The sequence below is a fragment of the Pleurodeles waltl genome, chromosome 7 (genome assembly GCF_031143425.1).
Source record: "Pleurodeles waltl isolate 20211129_DDA chromosome 7, aPleWal1.hap1.20221129, whole genome shotgun sequence".
Taxonomy (NCBI): Eukaryota; Metazoa; Chordata; class Amphibia; order Caudata; family Salamandridae; genus Pleurodeles; species Pleurodeles waltl.
The window spans coordinates 294320450-294341239 of record NC_090446.1 but is presented as its reverse complement, the minus strand read 5'-3'; positions in this window follow the sequence as shown (position 1 = coordinate 294341239).

Sequence of the window (20790 nt, the reverse complement as noted above, 5' to 3'; positions counted from 1 at the left end):
CTAACCGCGACCCTTGCAGCTAGCAAGGCTTGTTTGCGGTCTTTCTGCACGGAAATACCTCTGCAAGCTTCTTCGCGACGTGGGACATCCATCCTCCAAAGGGGAAGTTCCGAGTTCTCTTTGTTCTTGCAGAATAAACAGCTTCTACCATCCGGTGGCAACTTCTTTGCACCCTCAGCTGGCATTTCCTGGGCATCTGCCCACTCTCAACTTTGTCACGACTCTTGGACTTGGTCCCCTTGTTCCACAGGTACTCTCGTCTGGAAATCCACTTTGGTTGCATTGCTGGTCTTCCTTGCAGAATTCCCCTATCACGACTTATGTGCTCTCTGGGGAATATAGGTGCCCTTTACACCTACTTTTCAGGGTCTTGGGGTGGGCTATTTTTCTAACCCTCACTGTTTTCTTACAGTCCCAGTGACCCTCTACAAGCTCACATAGGTTTGGGGTCCATTCGTGGTTCGCATTCCACTTTTGGAGTATATGGTTTGTGTTGCCCCTATACCTATGTGCTCCTATTGCAATCTACTGTAACTTTACATTGTTACCATTACTTCCTTTTGCTATTACTGCATATTTTTGGTATTGTGTACATATATCTTGTGTATATTTGGCATCCTCATACTGAGGGTACTCACTGAGATACTTTTGGCATATTGTCATAAAAATAAAGTACCTTTATTTTTAGTATATCTGTGTATTGTGTTTTCTTATGATATTGTGCATATGACACCAGTGGTATAGTAGGAGCTTTGCATGTCTCCTAGTTCAGCCTAAGATGCTCTGCTATAGCTACCTTCTATCAGCCTAAGCTGCTAGAAACACCTCTTCTACACTAATAAGGGATAACTGGACCTGGTACAGAGTGTAAGTACCCCTTGGTACCCACTACAAGTCAGGCCAGCCTCCTACATTGGTTGTGCAGCGGTGGGATAAGTACTTGTAACTACTTACCACTTTGTCATATTGTACTTTTCATAAGAGAAAAATATACAAAACAAGTTCAGTGTATGTACAACTAACCAAAAAGTTTTGCTTTTCTTCTCTTACACTATCTGCTAAGTGCTGAAAAGTACTCCTAAACTTTCAAAAAGTTTCAAAAAGCTTTTTTTTCTGTTTCTTTAAAAAGTCCTGAAACTTTTTCTCTCTTTTATCTGTCCCTAAACCTTTTCTATCATGTCTGATGTAGGAATTCCTCTTAATTTGGTCAGCACAGCTTATGACCACCTTAACTTTAAGACCCTAAGGAGTCTCTGCATTGATAGAGGTTTAGTGGTAGAAAAGAACCCCTCTAGAGAATTATTGTCTAGCATGCTTCTTGAAAATGATAAGGCCTTAGCAGACACTTCAATTGAGAAGTCAGGTGATATCTCACACTCTGACTCAGGGGAGCCCCCAGTAAGAGTGTTAGAGGGTGCCCTTCCTAACCTGCCCCTCAGCAGACCACCTAGCATAGCTGGTAGTAATGTAAGCTCACATCACAGTAGGGATAATTTTGTTCCTGCAGGCCAGGTTGCTAGAGTGACAACTGTTAGGGAGAGGTCTCCCTCTGTTCATTCACATCATTCTTCTGTGTCAAAGCATTCCCCAACCACCCACCCTCATGACAGAATGTTTGAAAGGGAACTCAATAGATTGAGAGTGGAAGAGTCCAGGCTGAAGCTTAAACAGCAACAGATGGCTCTAGACAGGGAATCCCTAGACTTAAAAAAAAGAGAGACAGAGGTTGGGGTTTGGACCCCATGGTGGCAGCAGCAGTATTCCTGATAGCAATCCTGTGAAAGAGCATGATTTTAGGAATCTGCATAAGATAGTTCCCCCTTACAAGGAGGGGGATGACATTAACAAGTGGTTTGCTGCACTTGAGAGGGCCTGTGTGGTACAGGGGGTCCCTCAAAGGCAGTGGGCTGCTATCCTATGGCTATCTTTCAGTGGAAAAGGTAGGGATAGGCTCCTTACTGTTAAGGAAAGTGATGCCAATAATTTTACAGTTTTGAGGAATGCACTCTTGGATGGATTTGGCTTAACCACTGAACAATACAGGATTAAGTTCAGAGAAACCAGAAAAGAGTCCTCACAAGACTGGGTAGACGTTGTTGACTATTCAGTGAAGGCCTTGGAGGGGTGGTTACATGACAGTAAAGTTTCTGACTATGAAAGCCTGTACAATCTAATCCTGAGAGAGCATATTCTGAATAACTGTGTGTCTGATTTGTTACACCAATATCTAGTGGACTCAGATCTGACCTCTCCCCAAGAATTGGGAAAGAAGGCAGACAAGTGGGTCAGAACAAGAGTGAACAGAAAAGTTCATACAGGAGGTGACAAGGATGGCAAGAAGAAAGATGGTGAGAAATCTCAGGATAAGCATGGGGATAAGGTTAAAACCAAAGATCCTTCTTCAAATCCTAAACACTCTTCAGGGGTGGGGATAAAACACATTCTTCCTCTTCTTCTTCTCAACATACACACATTAAAAAACCTTTGTGCTTTGTGTGTAAAAATAAAGGCCTTAGGCCAGGGGATAAGTCCTGGCCAGGTAAACCTCCTGAGCCTACCACCACTAATACATCAAGCTCTAGTGCCCCTAGCAGTAGTGGTACTAGTGGTGGGACTGCTGGCAACAGTCAAGCTAAGGGTGTAGTTGGGTTCACTTATGGGTCCATCATAGAAACTGGGGTAGTCAGTCCCAAGACAGTTTCTGTCACACCTAGTGGCATTGGCCTTGCCACAGTGGCTGCTTGTCCCCTTACAATGGATATGTACAGGTAGACAGTTTCAATACATGGTGTTGGGGCCCAGGCCTACAGGGACACAGGTGCCAGTATCACTTTGGTGACTGAAATCCTAGTGGCTTCTGAACAACACATCATTGGACAACAGTATAAGATTATTGATGTCCATAACTCCACTAAGTTTCTTCCCTTAGCTATAGTTCAGCTTAGTTGGGGTGGAGTTACTGACCCTAAGCAGGTGTTAGTGTCACCTAGCTTACCTTAGACTGTCTCTTAGGTAATGACCTAGAGACCTCAGGTTGGGCTGAGGTAGAGTTTTATGCCCATGCAGCCATGCTGGGCATCCCAGAGGAATTGTTCCCTCTCATTTCTACTGAAATGAAAAAGCAAAGGAGAGAAAAAGGCCTGAAAACTCAGGATCCCTCTCCAACAATAGGTAAAAATGGTATCACAGTATCCCCTAACAACCCTGCCATTCAGGATACAATTCCTGTGGTGGGAGAAACCTCTCCTGGGGTGGCACCTGTTCCAAGGGAATCATCAGCTGGCATAGCTATACTCCCTGAGGTGGAAGTACCTCTCTGTGGGATAACTAATATTGGTGAGAAAAGGAACACCATTTTAGTGAACATGGAGCATCCCTCCAACCCTCCCAGAGAAACTTTAGTGCAGAAACCCTGCACTGCCTCACAACACTTAGGACAGCAGCCCTGCCCTAGTGTGGAGCTCATAGGACAGCATCCCTGCCCTGCTCCAACTCAAGAGAAACAGCATCCCTGTTCTCTCTCCCAGCCATATGGACAAAGTTTTTGCCCAGCTATGGCTTTACTGAGACAGCATCCCTGTCTGGCATTCTCATCACTAAAAATAGGCAGTGGACAATTGCCACTGCTCTAAACTAAAGCTTACTGATAGAAACTCTGAAAATATATCTCCACATTGTTGCTTAGTTAAAAAAACTTCAAACAGGGTGGTTTACATCCCCACAGGGAAGTAACCATATAGTGGATGATAAAGGGAGTAACCAGTCTATTGCAGAGCTACTCTCTACTTATCACCACTTAGACAATAAAGTCTCAACTGGCCAAGGTTAGCCTTATTGTCCATCGTTTTGGGGGGGGGGGGTTGTATGAGAACGTAGCCTCTTTCTAGCCTTGTTACCCCCACTTTTGGCCTGTTTGTGAGTATATGTCAGGTGTTTTCACTGTCTCACTGGGATCCTGCTAACCAGGGCCCAGTGCTCATAGTGAAAACCCTATGTTTTCAGTATGTTTGTTATGTGTCACTGGGACCCTGCTAGCCTGGACTCAGTGCTCATAAGTTTGTGGCCTATATGTATGTTTTCCCTGTGTGATGCCTAACTGTCTCACTGAGGCTCTGCTAACCAGAACCTCAGTGGTTATGCTCTCTCTTTACTTTACAAATTGTCACTAACAGGCTAGTGACCAATTTCACCAATTCACATTGGCATACTGGAACACCCTTATAATTCCCTAGTATATGGTACTGAGGTACCCAGGGTATTGGGGTTCCAGGAGATCCCTATGGGCTGCAGCATTTCTTTTGCCACCCATAGGGAGCTCTGACATTTCTTACACAGGCCTGCCACTGCAGCCTGAGTGAAATAATGCCCACATTATTTCACAGCCATTTTACACTGCACATAAGTAACTTATAAGTCACCTATATGTCTAACGTTCACCTGGTAAAGGTTGGGTGCTAAGTTACTTAGTGTGTGGGCACCCTGGCACTAGCCAAGGTGCCCCCACATCGTTCAGGGCAAATTCCCCGGACTTTGTGAGTGCGGGGACACCATTTCACGTGTGCACTATACATCGGTCACTACCTATGGATAGCGTCACAATGGTAACCCCGAACATGGCCATATAACATGTCTAAGATCATGGAATTGTCACCCCAATGCCATTCTGGCATTGGGGAGACAGATCCATGATCCCCCGAGTCTCTAGCACAGAGCCGGGTACTGCCAAACTGCCTTTCCCGGGGTTTCACTGCAGCTGCTGCCAACCCCTCAGACGGGTTTCTGCCCTCCTGGGGTCCAGCCAGGCTTGGCCCAGGAAGGCAGAACAAAGGACTTCCTCAGAGAGACGGTGTTACACCCTCTCCCTTTGGAAAAAGGTGTCAGGGCTGGGGAGGAGTAGCCTCCCCCAGCCTCTGGAAATGCTTTGATGGGCACAGATGGTGCCCATCTCTGCATAAGCCTGTCTACACCGGTTCAGGGATACCCCAGCCCTGCTCTGGCGCGAAACTGGACAAAGGAAAGGGGAGTGACCACTCCCCTGACCTGCACCTCCCAGGGGAGGTGCCCAGAGCTCCTCCAGTGTGCTCCAGACCTCTGCCATCTTGGAAACAGAGCTGTTGCTGGCACACTGGACTGCTCTGAGTGGCCAGTGCCAGCAGGTGACATCAGAGACTCTTTCTGATAGTCTCTTACCTGTGTTGCTAGCATATCCTCCTTCCTAGGTAGCCAAACCTCCTTTTCTGGCAATTTAAGGTCTCTGCTTTGGGGAATTATTTAGATAACGAATGCAAGTGCTCATCAGAGTTCCTCTGCATCTCTCTCTTCACCTTCTGCCAAGCAATTGACCGCTGACTGCTCTGGAAGCCTGCAAAACCGCAACAAAGTAGCAAAGATGACTACTGCGACCTTGTAACGCTGATCCGGCCGCCTTCACGACTGTTTTCCTGGTGGTGCATGCTCTGAGGGTAGTCTGCCTCCTCTCTGCACTAGAAGCTCCGAAGAAATCTCCCGTGGGTCGACGGAATCTCCCCCTGCAACCGCAGGCAAGAAAAGACTGCATCACTGGTCCTCTGGGTCCCCTCTCAGCACGACGAGCGTGGTCCCTGGAACTCAGCAACTCTGTCCAAGTGACTCTCACAGTCCAGTGACTCTTCAGTGCAAGTTTGGTGGAGGTAAGTCCTTGCCTCCCCACGCTAGACTGCATTGCTGGGTACCGCGTGATTTGCAGCTGCTCCGGCTCCTGTGTACTCTTCCAGGATTTCCTTTGTGCACAGCCAAGCCTGGGTCCCCGACACTCTAACCTGCAGCGCATGACCTCCTGAGTTGTCCTCCGGCGTCGTGGGACCTTCCTTTGTGACTTCGGGTGAGCTCCGGTTCACTCCACTTCGTAGTCCCTCTTCCAGCACTTCTGCAAGCGCTGCTTGCTTCTGAGTGGGCTCTTTGTCTTGCTGGACGCCCCGTCTGTCTCCTCACGCAATTGGCGACATCCTGGTCCCTCCTGGGCCACAGCAGCATCCAAAAACCCCTACCGCGACCCTTGCAGCTAGCAAGGCTTGTTTGCGGTCTTTCTGAACGGAAATACCTCTGCAAGCTTCTTCACGACGTGGGACATCCATCCTCCAAAGGGGAAGTTCCTAGTCCTCTTTGTTCTTGCAGAATACACAGCTTCTACCATCCGGTGGCAGCTTCTTTGCACCCTCAGCTGGCATTTCCTGGGCATCTGCCCACTCTCAACTTTGTCGCGACTCTTGGACTTAGTCCCCTTGTTCCACAGGTACTCTCGTCCGGAAATCCACTTTGGTTGCATTGCTGGTGTTGGTCTTACTTGCAGAATTCCCCTATCACGACTTATGTGCTCTCTGGGGAATATAGGTGCCCTTTACACCTACTTTTCAGGGTCTTGGGGTGGGTTATTTTTCTAACCCTCACTGTTTTCTTACAGTCCCAGTGACCCTCTACAAGCTCACATAGGTTTGGGGTCCATTCGTGGTTCGCATTCCACTTTTGGAGTATATGGTTTGTGTTGCCCCTAAACCTATGTGCTCTTATTGCAATCTACTGTAACTTTACATTGTTAGCATTACTTCCTTTTGCTATTACTGCATGTAGGAGGCTGGACTGGCTTGTAGTGAGTACCAAGGGGTATTTGCACCTTGCACCAGGCCCAGTTATCCCTTATTAGTGTATAGGGTGTCTAGCAGCATAGGCTGATAGATAATGGTAGCTTAGCAGAGCAGCTTAGGCTGAACTAGGAGACGAGTGAAGCTCCTACAGTACCACTTAGTGTCATATGCACAATATCATAAGAAAACACAATACACAGTTATACTAAAAATAAAGGTACTTTATTTTTATGACAATATGCCAAAGTATCTCAGAGTGTACCCTCAGTGAGAGGATAGGAAATATACACAAGATATATATACACAATACCAAAAATATGCAGTATAGTCTTAGAAAACAGTGCAAACAATGTATAGTTATAATAGGATGCAATGGGGACACATAGGGATAGGGGCAACACAAACCATATGCTCAAAAAGTGGAATGCGAACCACGAATGGACCCCAAACCTATGTGACCTTGTAGAGGGTCGCTGGGACTATTAGAAAATAGTAAGGGTTAGAAAAATAGCCCACCCCAAGACCCTGAAAAGTGAGTGCAAAGTGCACTAAAGTTCCCCAAAGGACAAAGAAGTCGTGAAAGGGGAATAAGGCAGGAAAGACACAAACCAGCAATGCAACAACAATGGATTTCCAGTCGAGGGTACCTGTGGAACAAGGGGACCAAGTCCAAAAGTCACAAGCAAGTCGGAGATGGGCAGATGCCCAGGAAATGCCAGCTGTGGGTGCAAAGAAGCTTCTACTGGACAGAAGAAGCTGAGGTTTCTGCAGGAACAACAAGGGCTAGAGACTTCCCCTTTGGAGGACAGATCCCTCACGCCGTCGAGAGTCGTGCAGAAGTGTTTTCCCGCCGAAAGAACGCCAACAAGCCTTGCTAGCTGCAAATCGTGCGTTAGCGTTTTTTGGATGCTGCTGTGGCCAAGGAAGGACCAGGATGTCGCAAATTGCGCCAGGACGTAGGGGGGACATCGAGCAAGACAAGGAGCCCTCTTAGCAGCAGGTAGCACCCAGAGAAGTGCCAGAAACAGGCACTACAAGGATGTGTGAAACGGTGCTCACCCGAAGTTACACAAAGGAGTCCCACGTCGCCGGAGACCAACTTAGAAAGTCGTGCAATGCAGGTTAGAGTGCCGTGGACCCAGGCTTGGCTGTGCACAAAGGATTTCCACCGGAAGTGCACAGGGGCCGGAGTAGCTGCAAAAGTCGCGGTTCCCAGCAATGCAGTCTGGCGTGGGGAGGCAAGGACTTACCTCCACCAAACATGGACTGAAGAGTCACTGGACTGTGGGAATCACTTGGACAGAGTTGCTGGATTCGAGGGACCTCGCTCGTCGTGCTGAGAGGATACCCAAGGGACCGGTAATGCAGCTTTTTGGTGCCTGCGGTTGCAGGGGGAGGATTCCGTCGACCCACGGGAGATTTCATCTGAGCTTCTAGTGCAGAGAGGAGGCAGACTACCTGTAGGAGGCTGGACTGGCTTGTAGTGAGTACCAAGGGGTACTTGCACCTTGCACCAGGCCCAGTTATCCCTTATTAGTGTATAGGGTGTCTAGCAGCTTAGGCTGATAGATAATGGTAGCTTAGCAGAGCAGCTTAGGCTGAACTAGGAGACGTGTGAAGCTACTACAGTACCACTTAGTGTCATATGCACAATATCATAAGAAAACACAATACACAGTTATACTAAAAATAAAGGACCTTTATTTTTATGACAATATGCCAAAGTATCTTAGAGTGTACCCTCAGTGAGAGGATAGGAAATATACACAAGATATATATACACAATAGCAAAAATATGCAGTATAGTCTTAGAAAACAGTGCAAACAATGTATAGTTACAATAGGATGCAATGGGGAAACATAGGGATAGGGGCAACACAAACCATATACTCCAAAAGTGGAATGCGAACCACGAATGGACCCCAAACCTATGTGACCTTGTAGAGGGTCGCTGGGACTATTAGAAAATAGTGAGAGTTAGAAAAATAACCCTCCCCAAGACCCTGAAAAGTGAGTGCAAAGTGCACTAAAGTTCCCCTAAGGACAAAGAAGTCGTGTTAGAGGAATAATGCAGGAAAGACACAAACCAGCAATGCAACATCTGTGGATTTCCAATCTAGGGTACCTGTGGAACAAGGGGACCAAGTCCAAAAGTCACAAGCAAGTCGGAGATGGGCAGATGCCCAGGAAATGCCAGCTGCGGGTGCAAAGAAGCTTCTACTGGACAGAAGAAGCTGAGGTTTCTGCAGGAACGAAAAGGGCTAGAGACTTCCCCTTTGGTGGACGGATCCCTCTCGCCTTGGAGAGTCGTGCAGAAGTGTTTTCCCGCCGAAAGGACGCCAACAAGCCTTGCTAGTTGCAAATCGTGCGTTTGGCGTTTTTGGACGCTGCTGGGGCCCAGGAGGGACCAGGAGGTCGCAAATTGGACCGGAAGAGAGAGGGGATGTCGAGCAAGACAAAGAGCCCTCACTGAAGCAGGTAGCACCCGGAGAAGTGCCAGAAACAGGCACTACGAGGATGCGTGAAACGGTGCTCGCCGAAGTTGCACAAAGGAGTCCCACGTCGCCGGAGACCAACTTAGAAAGTCGTGCAATGCAGGTTAGAGTGCCGTGGACCCAGGCGTGGCTGTGCACAAAGGATTTCCGCCGGAAGTGCACAGGGGCCGGAGTAGCTGCAAAGTCGCGGTTCCCAGCAATGCAGCCCAGTGAGGTGAGGCAAGGACTTACCTCCACCAAACTTGGACTGAAGAGTCACTGGACTGTGGGGGTCACTTGGACAGAGTCGCTGGATTCGAGGGACCTCGCTCGTCGTGCTGAGAGGAGACCCAAGGGACCGGTAATGCAGCTTTTTGGTGCCTGCGGTTGCAGGGGGAAGATTCCGTTGACCCACGGGAGATTTCTTTGGAGCTTCTGGTGCAGAGAGGAGGCAGACTACCCCCACAGCATGCACAAGCAGGAAAACAGTCGAGAAGGCGGCAGGATCAGCGTTACAGAGTTGCAGTAGTCATCTTTGCTACTATGTTGCAGGTTTGCAGGCTTCCAGCGCGGTCAGCAGTCGATTCCTTATCAGAAGGTGAAGAGAGAGATGCAGAGGAACTCGGATGAGCTCTTGCATTCGTTATCTGAAGTTTCCCCAGAGACAGAGACCCTAAATAGCCAGAAAAGAGGGTTTGGCTACCTAGGAGAGAGGATAGGCTAGCAACACCTGAAGGAGCCTATCACAAGGAGTCTCTGACGTCACCTGGTGGCACTGGCCACTCAGAGCAGTCCAGTGTGCCAGCAGCACCTCTGTTTCCAAGATGGCAGAGGTCTGGAGCACACTGGAGGAGCTCTGGACACCTCCCAGGGGAGGTGCAGGTCAGGTGAGTGGTCACTCCCCTTTCCTTTGTCCAGTTTCGCGCCAGAGCAGGGCTAAGGGGTCCCCTGAACCGGTGTAGACTGGCTTATGCAGAATTGGGCACATCTGTGCCCAACAAAGCATTTCCAGAGGCTGGGGGAGGCTACTCCTCCCCTGCCTTCACACCATTTTCCAAAGGGAGAGGGTGTCACACCCTCTCTCAGAGGAAGTTCTTTGTTCTGCCATCCTGGGCCAGGCCTGGCTGGACCCCAGGAGGGCAGATGCCTGTCTGAGGGGTTGGCAGCAGCAGCAGCTGCAGTGAAACCCCAGGAAGGGCAGTTTGGCAGTACCAGGGTCTGTGCTACAGACCACTGGGATCATGGGATTGTGCCAACTATGCCAGGATGGCATAGAGGGGGCAATTCCATGATCATAGACATGTTACATGGCCATATTCGGAGTTACCATTGTGAAGCTACATATAGGTAGTGACCTATATGTAGTGCACACGTGTAATGGTGTCCCCGCACTCACAAAGTTCAGGGAATTGGCTCTGAACAATGTGGGGGCACCTTGGCTAGTGCCAGGGTGCCCTCACACTAAGTAACTTTGCACCTAACCTTTACCAGGTAAAGGTTAGACATATAGGTGACTTATAAGTTACTTAAGTGCAGTGTAAAATGGCTGTGAAATAACGTGGACGTTATTTCACTCAGGCTGCAGTGGCAGGCCTGTGTAAGAATTGTCAGAGCTCCCTATGGGTGGCAAAAGAAATGCTGCAGCCCATAGGGATCTCCTGGAACCCCAATACCCTGGGTACCTCAGTACCATATACTAGGGAATTATAAGGGTGTTCCAGTAAGCCAATGTAAATTGGTAAAATTGGTCACTAGCCTGTTAGTGACAATTTAGAAAGAAATGAGAGAGCATAACCACTGAGGTTCTGGTTAGCAGAGCCTCAGTGAGACAGTTAGGCACTACACAGGGAACACACACATATAGGCCACAAACTTATGAGCACTGGGGTCCTGACTAGCAGGGTCCCAGTGACACATAACAAACATACTGAAAACATAGGGTTTTCACTATGAGCACTGGGCCCTGGCTAGCAGGATCCCAGTGAGACAGTGAAAACACCCTGGCATACACTCACAAACAGGCCAAAAGTGGGGGTAACAAGGCTAGAAAGAGGCTACTTTCTCACACAACCCCCCCCCCCAAACGAAGGACAATAAGGCTAACCTTGGCCAGTTGAGACTTTATTGTCTAAGTGGTGATAAGTAGAGAGTAGCTCTGCAATAGACTGGTTACTCCCTTTATCATCCACTATATGGTTACTTCCCTGTGGGGATGTAAACCACCCTGTTTGTAGTTTTTTAGCTAAGCAACAATGTGAAGATGTATTTTCAGAGTTTCTATCAGTAAGTTTAAGTTTAGAGCAGTGGGAATTGTCCACTGAACCTATTTGTAATGATGGAAATGCCAGACAGGGATGCTGTCTCAGTAAAGCCATAGCTGGACAAAAACTTTGTCCATATGGCTGGAAGAGAGAACAGGGATGCTGTTTCTCTTGAGTTGGAGCAGGGCAGGGATGCTGTCCTATGAGCTCCACACTAGGGCAGGGATGCTGTCCTAAGTGTTGTGAGGCAGTGCAGGGTTTCTGCACTAAAGTTTCTCTGGGAGGGTTGGTGGGATGCTCCATGTTAACTAAAATGGTGCTCTTTTTGTCACCAATGTTAGTTATCCCACAGAGAGGTACTTCTACCTCAGGGAGTCCAGCTTTGCCAGCTGATGATTCCCTTGGAACAGGTGCCACCCCAGGAGAGGTTTCTCCCACCACAGGAATGGTATCCTGAATGGTAGGGTGGTTAGGGGATACTGTGATACCCTTTTTACCTGTTGATGGAGAGGGATCCTGAGTTTTCAGGCCTTCTCTCCTTTGCTTTTTCATTTCAGTAGAAATGAGAGGGAACAATTCCTCTGGGATGCCCAGCATGGCTGCATGGGCATAAAACTCTACATCAGCCCAACCTGAGGCCTCTAGGTCATTACCTAAGAGACATTCTACAGGTAAGCTAGGTGATACCACCACCTGCTTAGGGCCAGTAACTCCACCCCAACTAAACTGAATTATAGCTAAGGGAAGAAACTTAGTGGAGTTATGGACATCAATAATCTTATACTGTTGTCCAATGATGTGTTGATCAGGGTGCACTAGGTTTTCAGTCACCAAAGTGATACTGGCACCTGTGTCCCTGTAGGCCAAGGCCTCAACACCATTTATTGTAACTGTCTGCCTGTACTTATCCATTGTAAGGGGACAAGCAGCCAGTGTGGCAAGGCCAATGCCACTAGGTGTGACAGAAACTGTCTTGGGACTGACTACCCCAGTTTCTACTATGGACCCAAAAGTGAACCCAACTACACACTTAAGTTGACTGTTGCCAGCAGTCCCACCACTAGTACCACTACTGCTAGGGGCACTAGAGCTTGATGTATTAGTGGTGGTAGGTTCAGGGGGTTTACCTGGACAGGACTTATCCCCTGGCCTATGGCCTCTGTTTTTACACACAAAGCACCAAGGCTTTTTAATGTGTGCAGGTTGAGAAGAAGAGGAAGAATTAGTTTTATCCCCACCCTCTGAAGAGTGCTTAAGATTTGAAGTGGGATCTTTGGTTTTACCCTTATCCCCATGCTTATCTTGAGATTTTTCACCATCTTTCTTCTTATTGCCATCTTTGTCACCCCCTGTATGAACTTTTCTGTTCACCCTTGTTCTGACCCATTTGTCTGCCTTCTTTCCCAATTCTTTGGGAGAGGTCAGATCAGAGTCTACCAGGTACTGGTGCAACAAATCAGACACACAATTATTAAGTATATGCTCTCTCAGGATTGTGTTATACAGGCTTTCATAATCAGTAACTTTACTGCCATGTAACCACCCCTCCAAGGCCTTCACTGAATGGTCAATGAAATCAACCCAGTCTTGTGAAGACTCCTTTTTGGTCTCTCTGAACTTTATCCTGTATTGTTCAGTGGTTAAGCCATAACCATCCAGGAGTGCATTCTTAAGAACTGTAAAATTATTGGCATCACTTTCTTTCACAGTAAGGAGCCTATCCCTACCTTTTCCACTAAATGATAGCCATAGGATAGCAGCCCACTGCCTTTGAGGGACATCCTGTCCAACACAGGCCCTCTCAAGTGCAGCAAACCACTTGTTAATGTCATCCCCCTCCTTATAAGGGGGAACTATCTTATGCAGATTCCTGGAATCATGCTCTTTTGCAGGATGACTATGGGGAATACTGCTGCTGCCACCATGGGTATCTAAACCCAACTTCTGTCTTTCCTTCTCTAATTCTAAAGACTGTCTATCCAAATCCAGCTGTTGCTTCTTGAGCTTCAGACTGGTTTGTTCCACTCTCAATCTATTGAGCTCCCTTTCTAACAATCTGTCATCAGGGTGGGTGGGAGGGACATGCTTTGAAACCGAAGTATGGTGAGAATGGACAGAAGGAGACCTGTCCCTTACAGAAGCCACCCTAACAGCTTGGCTAACAGAAACATCACTACCAGTATGGTGAGAATAAATGCTTTTGCTATGATGTGAGACAACACTATTTATATGGTGTGGCTCATCATCATTACCAACTATGCTAGACTGTCTAGTAATGGGCAGGCTAGGAAGTTTCTTTCCTGAATCTTTTCCTGGGGGAGTCCCTGGATCTGATTGAGAACCATTAGCTACTTTTTCTACAGATTGGGCACTTATGGCCTTATCCTGTACTCTAAGCATGTTAATTAACAGTTCTAAGGAAGGATTCTTCCCTACACTCAAACCTCTCTCTATGCAGAGATTCCTTGCTCCTTTCCAGCTAAGGTGATCATATGCAAGTTTGGACAGATCAACATTTTGGCCTGTGCCAGACATTTTTAGAGAGAGTTAAAGTGATAGTAAAAGATAAAAAGTTTGTCAGAGCTTTTAGAAAGACAGAGAAAAAAACTTTTTAAACTTTTCAGAACTTTTTAGAAAGTTAGAAGTACTTTTCAGCACTTAGAAAAAAGTGAAAAGAGGAAATGCAAAACTTTTTGGCTATGTGTATATACACTGACCTTGTTTTGTATATTTTTCTCTTATGAAAAGTACAATGACAAGAGTGGTAAGTAGTCTCAAAGCACTTATCCCACCGCTGCACAACCAATGTAGGAGGCTGGACTGGCTTGTAGTGAGTACCAAGGGGTACTTGCACCTTGCACCAGGCCCAGTTATCCCTTATTAGTGTATAGGGTGTCTAGCAGCTTAGGCTGATAGATAATGGTAGCTTAGCAGAGCAGCTTAGGCTGAACTAGGAGACGTGTGAAGCTACTACAGTACCACTTAGTGTCATATGCACAATATCATAAGAAAACACAATACACAGTTATACTAAAAATAAAGGACCTTTATTTTTATGACAATATGCCAAAGTATCTTAGAGTGTACCCTCAGTGAGAGGATAGGAAATATACACAAGATATATATACACAATAGCAAAAATATGCAGTATAGTCTTAGAAAACAGTGCAAACAATGTATAGTTACAATAGGATGCAATGGGGAAACATAGGGATAGGGGCAACACAAACCATATACTCCAAAAGTGGAATGCGAACCACGAATGGACCCCAAACCTATGTGACCTTGTAGAGGGTCGCTGGGACTATTAGAAAATAGTGAGAGTTAGAAAAATAACCCTCCCCAAGACCCTGAAAAGTGAGTGCAAAGTGCACTAAAGTTCCCCTAAGGACAAAGAAGTCGTGTTAGAGGAATAATGCAGGAAAGACACAAACCAGCAATGCAACAACTGTGGATTTCCAATCTAGGGTACCTGTGGAACAAGGGGACCAAATCCAAAAGTCACAAGCAAGTCGGAGATGGGCAGATGCCCAGGAAATGCCAGCTGCGGGTGCAAAGAAGCTTCTACTGGACAGAAGAAGCTGAGGTTTCTGCAGGAACGAAAAGGGCTAGAGACTTCCCCTTTGGTGGACGGATCCCTCTCGCCTTGGAGAGTCGTGCAGAAGTGTTTTCCCGCCGAAAGGACGCCAACAAGCTTTGCTAGTTGCAAATCGTGCGTTTGGCGTTTTTGGACGCTGCTGGGGCCCAGGAGGGACCAGGAGGTCGCAAATTGGACCTGAAGAGAGAGGGGACGTCGAGCAAGACAAAGAGCCCTCACTGAAGCAGGTAGCACCCGGAGAAGTGACAGAAACAGGCACTACGAGGATGCATGAAATGGTGCTCGCCGAAGTTGCACAAAGGAGTCCCACGTCGCCGGAGACCAACTTAGAAAGTCGTGCAATGCAGGTTAGAGTGCCGTGGACCCAGGCTTGGCTGTGCACAAAGGATTTCCGCCGGAAGTGCACAGGGGCCGGAGTAGCTGCAAAGTCGCGGTTCCCAGCAATGCAGCCCAGTGAGGTGAGGCAAGGACTTACCTCCACCAAACTTGGACTGAAGAGTCACTGGACTGTGGGGGTCACTTGGACAGAGTCGCTGGATTCGAGGAACCTCGCTCGTCGTGCTGAGAGGAGACCCAAGGGACCGGTAATGCAGCTTTTTGGTGCCTGCGGTTGCAGGGGGAAGATTCCGTCGACCCACGGGAGATTTCTTCGGAGCTTCTGGTGCAGAGAGGAGGCAGACTACCCCCACAGCATGCACAAGCAGGAAAACAGTTGAGAAGGCGGCAGGATCAGCGTTACAGAGTTGCAGTAGTCGTCTTTGCTACTATGTTGCAGGTTTGCAGGCTTCCAGCGCGGTCAGCAGTCGATTCCTTATCAGAAGGTGAAGAGAGAGATGCAGAGGAACTCGGATGAGCTCTTGCATTCGTTATCTGAAGTTTCCCCAGAGACAGAGACCCTAAATAGCCAGAAAAGAGGGTTTGGCTACCTAGGAGAGAGGATAGGCTAGCAACACCTGAAGGAGCCTATCACAAGGAGTCTCTGACGTCACCTGGTGGCACTGGCCACTCAGAGCAGTCCAGTGTGCCAGCAGCACCTCTGTTTCCAAGATGGCAGAGGTCTGGAGCACACTGGAGGAGCTCTGGACACCTCCCAGGGGAGGTGCAGGTCAGGGGAGTGGTCACTCCCCTTTCCTTTGTCCAGTTTCGCGCCAGAGCAGGGCTAAGGGGTCCCCTGAACCGGTGTAGACTGGCTTATGCAGAATTGGGCACATCTGTGCCCAACAAAGCATTTCCAGAGGCTGGGGGAGGCTACTCCTCCCCTGCCTTCACACCATTTTCCAAAGGGAGAGGGTGTCACACCCTCTCTCAGAGGAAGTTCTTTGTTCTGCCATCCTGGGCCAGGCCTGGCTGGACCCCAGGAGGGCAGATGCCTGTCTGAGGGGTTGGCAGCAGCAGCAGCTGCAGTGAAACCCCAGGAAGGGCAGTTTGGCAGTACCAGGGTCTGTGCTACAGACCACTGGGATCATGGGATTGTGCCAACTATGCCAGGATGGCATAGAGGGGGCAATTCCATGATCATAGACATGTTACATGGCCATATTCGGAGTTACCATTGTGAAGCTACATATAGGTAGTGACCTATATGTAGTGCACGCGTGTAATGGTGTCCCCGCACTCACAAAGTTCAGGGAATTGGCTCTGAACAATGTGGGGGCACCTTGGCTAGTGCCAGGGTGCCCTCACACTAAGTAACTTTGCACCTAACCTTTACCAGGTAAAGGTTAGACATATAGGTGACTTATAAGTTACTTAAGTGCAGTGTAAAATGGCTGTGAAATAACGTGGACATGTTTTCACTCAGGCTGCAGTGGCAGGCCTGTGTAAGAATTGTCAGAGCTCCCTATGGGTGGCAAAAGAAATGCTGCAGCCCATAGGGATCTCCTGGAACCCCAATACCCTGGGTACCTCAGTACCATATACTAGGGAATTATAAGGGTGTTCCAGTAAGCCAATGTAAATTGGTAAAATTGGTCACTAGCCTGTTAGTGACAATTTAGAAAGAAATGAGAGAGCATAACCACTGAGGTTCTGGTTAGCAGAGCCTCAGTGAGACAGTTAGGCACTACACAGGGAACACACACATATAGGCCACAAACTTATGAGCACTGGGGTCCTGACTAGCAGGGTCCCAGTGACACATAACAAACATACTGAAAACATAGGGTTTTCACTATGAGCACTGGGCCCTGGCTAGCAGGATCCCAGTGAGACAGTGAAAACACCCTGGCATACACTCACAAACAGGCCAAAAGTGGGGGTAACAAGGCTAGAAAGAGGCTACTTTCTCACACTACCCCCACAGCATGCACCACCAGGAAAACAGTCGAGAAGGCGGCAGGATCAGCGTTACAGAGTTGCAGTAGTCGTCTTAGCTACTATGTTGCAGTTTTGCAGGCTTCCAGCGCGGTCAGCAGTCGATTCCTTGGCAGAAGGTGAAGAGAGAGATGCAGAGGAACTCGGATGAGCTCTTGCATTCGTTATCTAAAGTTTCCCCAGAGACAGAGACCCTAAATAGCCAGAAAAGAGGGTTTGGCTACCTAGGAGAGAGGATAGGCTAGCAACACCTGAAGGAGCCTATCAGAAGGAGTCTCTGACGTCACCTGGTGGCACTGGCCACTCAGAGCAGTCCAGTGTGCCAGCAGCACCTCTGTTTCCAAGATGGCAGAGGTCTGGAGCACACTGGAGGAGCTCTGGACACCTCCCAGGGGAGGTGCAGGTCATGGGAGTGGTCACTCCCCTTTCCTTTGTCCAGTTTCACGCCAGAGCAGGGCTAAGGGGTCCCCTGAACCGATGTAGACTGGCTTATGCAGAAATGGGCACATCTGTGCCCAAGAAAGCATTTCCAGAGGCTGGGGGAGGCTACTCCTCCCCTGCCTTCACACCATTTTCCAAAGGGAGAGGGTGTAACACCCTCTCTCAGAGGTAGTCCTTTGTTCTGCCATCCTGGGACAAGCCTGGCTTGACCCCAGGAGGGCAGAAACCTGTCTGAGGGGTTGGCAGCAGCAGCAGCTGCAGTGAAACCCCAGGAAAGGCAGTTTGGCAGTACCAGGGTCTGTGCTACAGACCACTGGGATCATGGGATTGTGCCAACTATGCCAGGATGGCATAGAGCGGGCAATTCCATGATCATAGACATGTTACATGGCCATATTCGGAGTTACCATTGTGAAGCTACATATAGGTAGTGACCTATATGTAGTGCACGCGTGTAATGGTGTCCCTGCACTCACAAAGTCCGGGGAATTGGCCCTGAACGATGTGGGGGCATCTTGGCTAGTGCCAGGGTGCCCTCACACTAAGTAACTTTGCACCTAACCTTTACCAGGTAAAGGATAGACATATAGGTGACTCATAAGTTACTTAAGTGCAGTGTAAAATGGCTGTGAAATAACGTGGACGTTATTTCACTCAGGCTGCAGTGGCAGGCCTGTGTAAGAATTGTCAGAGCTCCCTATGGGTGGCAAAAGAAATGCTGCAGCCCATAGGGATCTCCTGGAACCCCAATACCCTGGGTACCTCAGTACCATATACTAGGGAATTATAAGGGTGTTCCAGTAAGCCAATGTGAATTGGTAAAATTGGTCACTAGCCTGTTAGTGACAATTTGAAAGAAATGAGAGAGCATAACCACTGAGGTTCTGATTAGCAGAGCTTCAGTGAGACAGTTAGGCACCACACAGGGAACACATACATATAGGCCACAAACTTATGAGCACTGGGGTCCTGGCTAGCAGGGTCCCAGTGACACATAACAAACATACTGAAAACATAGGGTTTTCACTATGAGCACTGGGCCATGGCTGGCAGGATCCCAGTGAGACAGTGAAAACACCCTGACATACACTCACAAACAGGCCAAAAGTGGGGGTAACAAGGCTAGAAAGAGGCTACTTTCTCACACTGCATATTTTTGGTATTGTGTACATATATCTTGTGTATATTTGGCATCCTCATACTGAGGGTACTCACTGAGATACTTTTGGCATATTGTCATAAAAATAAAGTACCTTTATTTTTAGTATATCTGTGTATTGTGTTTTCTTATGATATTGTGCATATGACACCAGTGGTATAGTAGGAGCTTTGCATGTCTCCTAGTTCAGCCTAAGCTGCTCTGCTATAGCTACCTTCTATCAGCCTAAGCTGCTAGAAACACCTCTTCTACACTAATAAGGGATAACTGGACCTGGTACAGAGTGTAGGTACCCCTTGGTACCCACTACAAGTCAGGCCAGCCTCCTACATTGGTTGTGCAGCGGTGGGATAAGTACTTGTAACTACTTACCACTTTGTCATATTGTACTTTTCATAAGAGAAAAATATACAAAACAAGTTCAGTGTATGTACAACTAACCAAAAAGTTTTGCTTTTCTTCTCTTACACTATCTGCTAAGTGCTGAAAAGTACTCCTAAACTTTCAAAAAGTTTCAAAAAGTTTTTTTTTCTGTTTCCTTAAAAAGCCCTGAAACTTTTTCTCTCTTTTATCTGTCCCTAAACCTTTTCTATCATGTCTGATGTAGGAATTCCTCTTAATTTGGTCAGCACAGCTTATGACCACCTTAACTTTAAGACCCTAAGGAGTCTGTGCATTGATAGAGGTTTAGTGGTAGGAAAGAACCCCTCTAGAGAATTATTGGCTAACATGCTTCTTGAAAATGATAAGGCCTTAGCAGACACTTCAATTGAGAAGTCAGGTGATATCTCAAACTCTGACTCAGGGGAGCCCCCAGTAAGAGTGTTAGAGGGTGCCCTTCCTAACCTGCCCCTCAGCAGACCACCTAGCATAGCTGGTAGTAATGTAAGCTCTCATCACAGTTTGGATTATTTTGTTCCTGCAGGCCAGGTTGCTAGAGTGCCAACTGTTAGGGAGAGGTCTCCCTCTGTTCATTCACATCATTCTTCTGTGTCAAAGCATTCCCCAACCACCCACCCTGATGACAGAATGTTTGAAAGGGAACTCAATAGATTGAGAGTGGAAGAGTCCAGGCTGAAGCTTAAACAGCAACAGATGGCTCTAGACAGGGAATCCCTAGACTTAAAAAAAGAGAGACAGAGGTTGGGGTTTGGACCCCATGGTGGTAGCAGCAGTATTCCTGATAGCAATCCTGTGAAAGAGCATGATTTTAGGAATCTGCATAAGATAGTTCCCCCTTACAAGGAGGGGGATGACATTAACAGGTAGTTTGCTGCACTTGAGAGGGCCTGTGTGGTACAGGGGGTCCCTCAAAGGCAGTGGGCTGCTATCCTATGGCTATCTTTCAGTGGAAAAGGTAGGGATAGGCTCCTTACTGTTAAGGAAAGTGATGCCAATAATTTTACAGTTTTGAAGAATGCACTCTTGGATGGATTTGGCTTAACCACTGAACAATACAGGATTAAGTTCAGAGAAACCAGAAAAGAGTCCTCACAAGACTGGGTAGACGTTGTTGACTATTCAGTGAAGGCCTTGGAGGGGTGGTTACATGGCAGTAAAGTTTCTGACTATGAAAGCCTGTACAATCTAATCCTGAGAGAGCATATTCTGAATAACTGTGTGTCTGATTTGTTACACCAATATCTAGTGGACTCAGATCTGACCTCTCCCCGAGAATTGGGAAAGAAGGCAGACAAGTGGGTCAGAACAAGAGTGAACAGAAAAGTTCATACAGGAGGTGACAAGGATGGCAAGAAGAAAGATGGTGAGAAATCTCAGCATAAGCATGGGGATAAGGTTAAAACCAAAGATCCTTCTTCAAATCCTAAACACTCTTCAGGGGTGGGGATAAAACAAATTCTTCCTCTTCTTCTTCTCAACATACACACATTAAAAAACCTTGGTGCTTTGTGTGTAAAAATAA